Consider the following 8,784-nt stretch of genomic DNA (forward strand, 5'->3'; position numbering starts at 1 on the left):
CATCCTAATATACGTCGATGACATCTTGACGTGTTTTGGACAAGAAGGGGACTATGACCAAATAGTTCACAAACTGAAACAAAATTTTGAAATTAAAGAGTTGGGGAACATTACTCACTACCTAGGAATTCAAATAGAGCGGGAAGAGGATGGAAGCTATCTTCTTAACCAAAGTCAGAAAATTACAGAAATGTTAGAACAGTTTCACATGCAACATGCAAAGGAAGCGAAAACACCAATGGAACCAGATTATCCAAAAAACAATGGAACAGAAAACTTGTTACCTAACAATGATTATTACCGCAGGGCAATCAGAAAATTGCTATACATCGCCACCGTGACAAGACCAGACATCGCCCTAGCAGTGGGAATGCTTTGCAGGAAAGTCGCAAACACCGTGTCAACGCGACTGGAATGCAGTAAAGAGGGTAATGCAGTACCTAAAGGGAACAAATCGGATGAAGCTGCAACTTCCAGCATCATCAAACCCAAAACTGATTGGATATGTGGACGCCGATTGGGCTGGAGACACCACTGACCGCAAATCTACAAGTGGTTACATCTTTCAGTATGGACAAGGAACCATAAGCTGGTCTAGTCGGAAACAAGTGACTGTTGCACTCTCTTCAACTGAAGCGGAATACATAGCAGCAGCACATGCATGTCAAGAAGCCATTTGGATTCATCAACTTCTACTAGACATGGGACTGCATATGTCACAACCCACACCCATCTTTGAAGACAATCAGGGATGCATAAAGCTTACACACTCTGAGAAGATTAACCCAAGAACCAAGCACATTGATGTAAGATATTATCTGCTCAGAGACATGCAAGAACAAGGGGTTATCGATATCCAGTACTGCCCATCAGAGGAGATGACTGCAGACGCACTCACCAAACCTTTGCCAAGGGAACGTCATTGTTTTCTACAAAAGAGACTAAATGTCATATAATTATGCACATGCCGTTGAGAAGGGGTGTTGGGAATGCAACAGCATGTACTATAATGTACTATATATAGTATTGTATGTTAATATCACTTGACCAGTAGATGGCACTGTACACTAAGGTTACCAGTTGTGCATATGTGTAAAACTTGTTGGTTCTCTCTCTTCCTCTCTCTCTCTCAAAGCAAGATGTCTGCTATCACTGTCTGCTGAAATGTGCTCTGTATGTTTGTAAGCCACACAAGTAAAACAGAATTCTGCCTCATCACAAGCTACCAGTGTCTTCTCTAACACATAACCAACACACATTAGTATAGTGACCCCAAAAATGCAGCGTTAGTGGGATCAGCCCCGGCACCTGCCAGCACCTGCGTTTAGCCCCTACGCTTAAACCATCTTCTCCCCCAGCAAGTGCAGTGTTAGTAGGTCACTGTCACTTGATACATTGTACACAAAACGGCAGTGTTGGCAGAATCAGGCCTGATCTCTGTTAGCACTTTTCAGTAAATTTTGATGACTCTCATGTGCAGCAGAGTGCCTGTCAGGGAAATAGAAGATCATCATGGCGCACAAATCTGAGCATGCGCGGGATCCCGACAAGGCATACAGGCGTGCAGGCATTAGGACCAAGGCGCGCACGGTGGCACTTGCGGCTGCTCATGCGCACTCACGCTCAAGGGTGCGCGCCTGTCACCAATGACGGCGCCAAGGGGGCTATTTAAATGGGCCACAGCAGGATCCAAATTGCCGTATGGTCTTATTCTTCTGCCTGTGATTCCTAACTCTGATTTGTTTCCTGTTGCCGAACCCAGCCTGCTCCTGACTATTGTTGACCATCTCCTGCCCTGACCCCTAGCGTGTCTCTGGATATTCTTCTGCCTGCTCCTGATCATTTGACCTCCTGTTGCTGAACCTGGCCTGTGACCCAACTATCCTTCTGCCTGCTGCTCTGGTCTGCTCTGCCTCCTCGGATACCAAAGCCGGCCCGCCTGACTCCGCTACTTGCCTCACGGTGTATCCGCATCCATCCGCATCCTGCACGGATCCATCCGCATCCTGCTCTGGTCTGCTCTGACTCATCCATCCATCCTGCATGGATCCATCCACATCCTGCTCTGGTCTGCTCTGCCTCATCCATCCATCCTGCACAGCTCCATCTGCATCCTGCTCTGGTCCGCTCCTCCCCAGTCCTGCTACTTCACCAGATGGATCCCAGGCCCTCTTACCCCACTGCGCTCTTGTGACTGCTGTCTCACTCTCAGCGGTTCCCGAGCCAGGGTTGTACGAGAGGTCTGCTTCTTCACGTCAGGCTCACTACTAAGGTACGTGACAGTACCAGTATTAGTGCCACGCTACCTTTTGGTGAACTGACGAGTACTAGAGGCATAGTACATCCTGATCTTTCACATATCTCTTAGATTGTAAGCTCCTAGGATCAGGCCCTCCTAACCCTCTTGTATTGAACTGTATTGTTCTGTATTGCCTCCTGTTATATTGTAGCGCTGAGCAAACTGTTGGCGCCATATAAATCCTGTATAATAATAATTATAATACCAGCACTGCAGTATGACTTGGCGACATGGTGAGTCCCATAGGTGCAGTACAAGCTGGTGTGGTGGCGAGCACAAGTATTGTCCCACAACCACCAAGAATTCACACACAGGCCTGTAGAGCCCCTAGTATCCTTCCGGATGTGCTTGCAAATCCCGATTGACAGGCCACAAATTCTGCAACCCCCGTACTTCCCCCATTCACTGCCCAACCCGGAATTCAGGTTGAAACAGCAAATTTAACTCCTCCCCTTGATTTTTTTAGCTGTTTTTCACGGAATATCTGTATGCATTGATTGTGGATCAAAGCAATTTATATGCACAACAATTTATCGCCGCCAACCCAAATTCAAACCTTGCCAGACCAGTCGCATGGAAACTCATTACCCTCAACATGGGCATTACTAAAAAAATGAATTGCGGTTGTATTGGTCCACAGACCCGATTCATCATATGTCCGTGTTCTCTGCTGCCATGGCCAGGCATAGATATGAGAGAATAATGTGTTTTATGCATTTCAACAACAATACACTCTGTCGTCCTCGGGGTGACCCTGAATTTGACCGGCTCCACAAAATTCAGCCCCTTATGAATCACCTTAACCAAAAATGTGCAGATGTCTATACTCCCCAGCAAAACATCTGCGTTGATGAGTCCCTGATTAATTTTTCTGGCCGCCTTGCATTCAGACAATTTCTCCCCAGCAAGCGTGCCAGATATGGGGTCAAGATGTAGAAGACCTGTGAGAGGACAACAGGCTTTACTTATAAGTTTCGGTTTTTACAAGAGAAACGATAGTCACGTGGAGCCCCCCGGATGCCCAGACTACATGGGAAGTAGTGACAAGATAGTTTGGGACTTGGTGTCATCCTTTTTCCATATGGGGTACCACTTATACGTGGCCAATTTTTATTCAAACGTGCCACTATTTAGACATTTGTTCAATCTTGGAACTGGTGCTCGTGGCAAAGTGTGACCTAATGTGTGCCCACCATTAGAAGTGAGTGGATGCAGGGTGGTATATTCTAATGGTGGGCATACCACACACTTTTTCTGGCAGAGATTTCTTCTCTTTTTTCATTCAGCCCACAGGCTGCATACAAAAAAAAAGAACATAGCATATATAACCAACAAGGATCAGCGATGTACTGGTACATCACTGGACTTTGAATGGTTATACCAGGATGATGCCTACAGCTGCAGGCATCCTCCTGGTATAATTTTTTTCAGCCGGCGATTCATGTAAAAGCAATCCCAGTGGCTAATTAGCTGCAGGATTGCTTTTACAAGCAGTGGGAGATGATGGCCCCCTCCCCCGCTGCCTTCCACGGCCTTCTCGGGCAGTCCCGTGCCATCGGGGGAACCTGAAAATGCAGCCGGTGTTTCTGCCAGCTGACCACAGAGCTGATTGGAGACCAGAGTGGTGCCAATCATCTCTATAGTCTAAGAATTCAGAAGCTACGAACATTTCATCACTTCAGTTTCGCAGAATATAAACAGCGCCATTTGTAAATTGGGAAAGCATCTGATCACACTGATTTTGGTTTGATTAGATAATGTAAGGACAGAGGAGATATCTAGAGTCTGATAGACCCCAGATTTCTCAAAAAAGAATATATGACAATGCCCATTGAAGTTACAGGGGATATTTGCATTCCCTGTGATAGCATTAAAAGTAATAAAAAAAATGAAAGGTACAGAGTAAAAATAATTTTAAAAAATCAAAATAACGTAAAAAAAAAATAAGAAAAATAAAAAACTTGCCCCTCCCAAGCGTTGACCCTGTGCCAGTATGTAAACAGCTGTTGCACCATGCATGTGAGGTATCGCCGTAAACGTCAGATCAAGGGCAGTAATTCTAACACTAGACCTCCTGTGTAAATCTAAAATGGTAGCTTTTAAAGGCTTTTAAAGCGTTGCCTATGGATATTAAAACTGTATGGAGTTTTTTGCCATTGCACTGGGCATGCGCAGTTTTAAAGCATGTCATGTTTGGTATCTATTTACTCGGCATACCATTATCTTTTATATTTTACCAAATAATTGGCCAATATATTGTGTTTTTGTGCATTAAAAGTAAAAAAGTGTATTTTTTTTTTTGAATTTGCTTTTGAAAAATTGCTGCACGAGTACTATGTGCCGTAAAACATTGTAGTACCCAGTATTTTATTCACTAGGGTGTCTGCTTTAAAAAAATATATAATGTTTGAGGTGTAAATTAATTTCCTAGCAAAAAATACAGATTTTTTGCATGTGAACAAAAAAGCGTCAGAAAAGGCTTGATCTTCATGTGGTTAGAAGAGTGAATGATGTGTGGCATAAACTTCTACTGCTGGACATAAAACACCCCCACTCCCCAAAGCAACCCCTTTTTGGAAAGTAGACACCCCAAACTATTTGCTGAGAGGCATGTTGAATCAATAGAAGAATTTATTTTTTTACCACAAGTTTATGGAACATGACTAAAAAAAAATATTTTTTTTTTACACAAAATTGTCACTTAAATGATTTACTGCTCACACATGCCATGGGTATATGTGGAATTACTCCCCAAAATACATTCTGCTACTTCTCCCGATTATGGGGGTACCACATGTGAGAGACGGTTTGGCAGTCTAGCCAAATACAGGACCCCAAAATCCAATAAGCACCTTCAGGCTTTTAAAGGGCTTTATTTCCTCATTGACGTTCACGGCGATACCTCACATGCATGGCGCAACCGCTGTTTACATACTGGCACAGGGTCAACACTTGGGAGGGGCGAGTTTTTTATTTATTTATTTTTTGTTATTTTGATTTTTTTTTATTATTTTTACTCTGTACCTTTCATTTTTTTTAAAGGGCTTTATTTCCTCATTACACTTCCAGACTACCTATCACAGTTTCGGAGGCCCTGAAATTCCAGGATAGCACCTAACCCCCCCAAATGACCCCTTTTTGGACACCCCAAGGAATTTGATAAGAAGCATAGTAAGTATTTTGCAGATCTCATTTGTTGTCACAAGTTTTTGGAAAATTAAGAAAAAAAACAAAAATTGTTTTAGATTTTTTTTATATTTAAAAACCTTGTGGGAAAAAAATTAGATCTGCAAAATACTCACCATGCCTCTTTTTAAATTTCTTGAGTTGTCTACTTTCCAGAAAGGGGTCATTGGGAAGGGGGGGTGGTGCTATCCTGGCATAACAGGGTCTTCGAAACTGTGATAGGTAGTGAGGAAGTGAAATGAGGAAGTTACACACCTTCAGGCTTTCAAAGTGGTCATTGGATTTCAGGCTCCTGTATGTGGCTAGGCTCCCAAAAAGTCATAAACATGTGGTATCCCCATACTTGGTAGAAGTAGCAGAATGTATTTTGGGGTGTAACTCCACATATACCCATGGCTTGTGCAAGAAATAAATCATTTAAATGACAACTTTGTGTAAAAAAAAATGTTTTTGTCATTTTGCAGAAACGTGGAAAAAAATAAATCTTCAATGGACTCAATATGCCTCTCAACAGATAGCTTAGTGTGTCTACTTTCCGAAAAGGGGTCATTTGAGGGTGTTTTTACTATCCTGGTATTTTAGCACCTCAAGAAATGTGATGGGCAGTCAGAATGTAAAAGCTGTGTAAATTCCATTATCTATACCATAGTTTGTAGATGCTATAACTTTCAGACAAAGTAATAAATATACACTTACTGGGATTTTTTTTAACAAAAAACATGTAGCAGAATACATTTTGGCCTAAATTTATGGTGAAATTTTAGTTTTTATAGATATTTTTTATGACCGAAATGAGAAAATATTGTTTATTTAAAAAAAAAAAATTTTTCTTCCAAATTTTTTGTTTATAGCGTGAAAAATAAAAAGTGCACAGGTGATCAAATACCACTGAAAGAAAGCTCTATTTGTGTGAAAAAAAGGACGTAAATTTCGTGTGGGTGCAGCATTGCATGACCGCGCAATTATCAGTTGAATTAGTGCAGCGCCGAGTAGCAAAAAGAGGCCTGGTCAAGAAGGGGGGTTAATCCTCTGGAGGGCAAGTGGTTAACAAAAAACAAAACGCTGAAAAAAAGCAAAATACAAAAAGTGGTAAAAACGCATATGTAAAAACGCAAAACAAATGAAAAAAACATTGCAAAAATTGATCAAAAGCAAACTACATTGGTGTGAAACAGGCCTTAAAGTGTTAGATGAACTTGACTAACAAATTGAAGCCAGACTCCGGCTAAGTCTGCTAGTCTAACACTACCCTCTCCCAGACCCAAAGGTGTCTGCTTTACTACTTCATCCATAATTCAGCCACCCTAAGAGAAGAATTGTGTTACTGTCTGGATCACCATGTCAACTAATGGGAAAAAAGCCTAAAAAAAGGAAAACTAACACAGCCACCAAATCTACGGGTTGTTAAACTGCAATTTATGAAATTTTTGCGTTTAATATCACTTTAAGTCCTATTACCTAATAAGAGCAACAGAACAGCAAAATAAACAACAAACAATATTATCCCAGCAGGAGTTTGTGTCTATTTTATCAGCTCTACCCTTGATTAATCTCAGTAGTGTCTATTATTATATTGGGAAATTCCAACTGTATTGTAAAATGGCATATATAGGTGTAATGTTTTGTTTACTGGATGACACAGCTTTCTCCCATTAGGTATCTGCTTTTTTCTTTTTTAATTCAAGCCACTTGATATTGAAACTTCATTGGTGATTCGGGAATACTATCTTTTGGAATGGATAGGTGGGGTCTATTTATAAATGTTTTCACACAGCTTTCACCCTACATTCACACATGTTTTCAAATTGGATTGAACTGGAAAACCTGGGTAAAAACATGAAAACATTTATAAATTGACCCCCCAAGAATTCCAAACCAATCCCATTGAAGTCCAAGCCATAAATATTGCACAGAATAAAGCCATGTCACCAGTGGCAGCAGTTCAACCTAGAAACACTAATCAGTTAGCTAAATCTGACTGGATTATATGAATCTCAGATTTGAAATAAGGTCACTCAAAACTGATCTTTCTTTGATAGGCAATGTGTTGGTAAGGTCACTGCATTTGAGTTTCTGGGTTTATACTTCTGCAACATTTATTTCAAGGGGATTCAACTTTTAGGAAGCAAAAGAAAACAATAAACTGCTTTGTTGCTATTGGAGATTTTATAATACCTCACTTCTGGCGAAACCTTTGTCACAGGGACAGAAATGGGAAATTCCCTTAAATAGAGACTTTGGTAACAGTAAAACCCAACTGAGGATCTAGCACTTCCCCATTCTACCAAAAACAACATAAACATGAGAAAAGTTTTGGCTAGACATACACTTTATACATTGCGTGAAAGCAGACTTTGCAGTACGAGGTCCAGGCTCCCTACCATTCTAAAAATTTCTGTCTGCAAAAATGTACCTGTAACAAAAATAATTTGATTATATACTTATCTTACCTCTTTTTCCACATCACTGTGTGGCAATCAATATCCTTCAGTGATATACACTATATTGCCAAAAGTATTGGGACTCCTGACTTATACGCATATGAACTTTCACGGCATTCCAGACTCAGTCTGTAGGGTTCAATATTGACTTGGCCCACCCTTTGCAGCTATAACAGCTTCAACTCTTCTGGGAAGGCTGTCCACAAGGTTTAGGAGTGTGTCTATGGGAATGTTTGACCATTCTTCCTGAAGCGCGTTTGTGAGGTCAGGCACTGATGTCGGACAAGAAGGCCTGGCTCGCAGTCTCTGCTCTAACTCATCCCAAAGGTGTTCTGTCGGGTTGAGGTCAGGACTCTGTGCAGGCCAGTCAAGTTCCTTCACCCAAAACTTACTCATCCATGTCTTTATGGACCTTGCTTTGTGCACTGTGCGCAGTCATGTTGGAACAGAAAGGGGCCATCTCCAAACTGTTTCCACAAAGTTGGGAGCATGAAATTATCCAAAATGTGTTGGTATGTTGACGCCTTAAGAGTTCCCTTCACTGGAACAAAGGGGCCAAGCCCAACCCCTGATAAACAACCCCATACGATAATCCCCCCTCCACCAAACATGACACTTGGCACAATTTAGTCAGGCAAGTACCGTTCTCCTGGCAGCCGCCAAACTCAGACATGTCCACCGGATTTCCAGACATTTTGCATGACTCCAGAGAACATGTCTCCACTGCTCTAGAGTCCAGTGGTGACGTGCTTTACACCACTACATCCGATGCTTTGCAGTGCACTTGGCGATGTAAGGCTTGGATGCAGCTGCTCGGCTATGGAAACTTATTCCATGAAGCTCTCTACGCACTGTTGT

The 8,784-nt window shown here is 41.8% G+C and overlaps 1 pseudogene; it reads left to right on the plus strand.

The window, feature by feature from the left end:
• Positions 1-208: 208 nt before the first annotated feature.
• On the plus strand, positions 209-882 carry LOC149458656 (uncharacterized; annotated as a pseudogene).
• Positions 883-8,784: the final 7,902 nt, after the last annotated feature.

The sequence above is a fragment of the Staurois parvus genome, unplaced genomic scaffold (genome assembly GCF_062004578.1).
Source record: "Staurois parvus isolate SC_StPar_1 unplaced genomic scaffold, SC_StPar_1.0 ptg000282l, whole genome shotgun sequence".
NCBI classification, from domain to species: Eukaryota; Metazoa; Chordata; class Amphibia; order Anura; family Ranidae; genus Staurois; species Staurois parvus.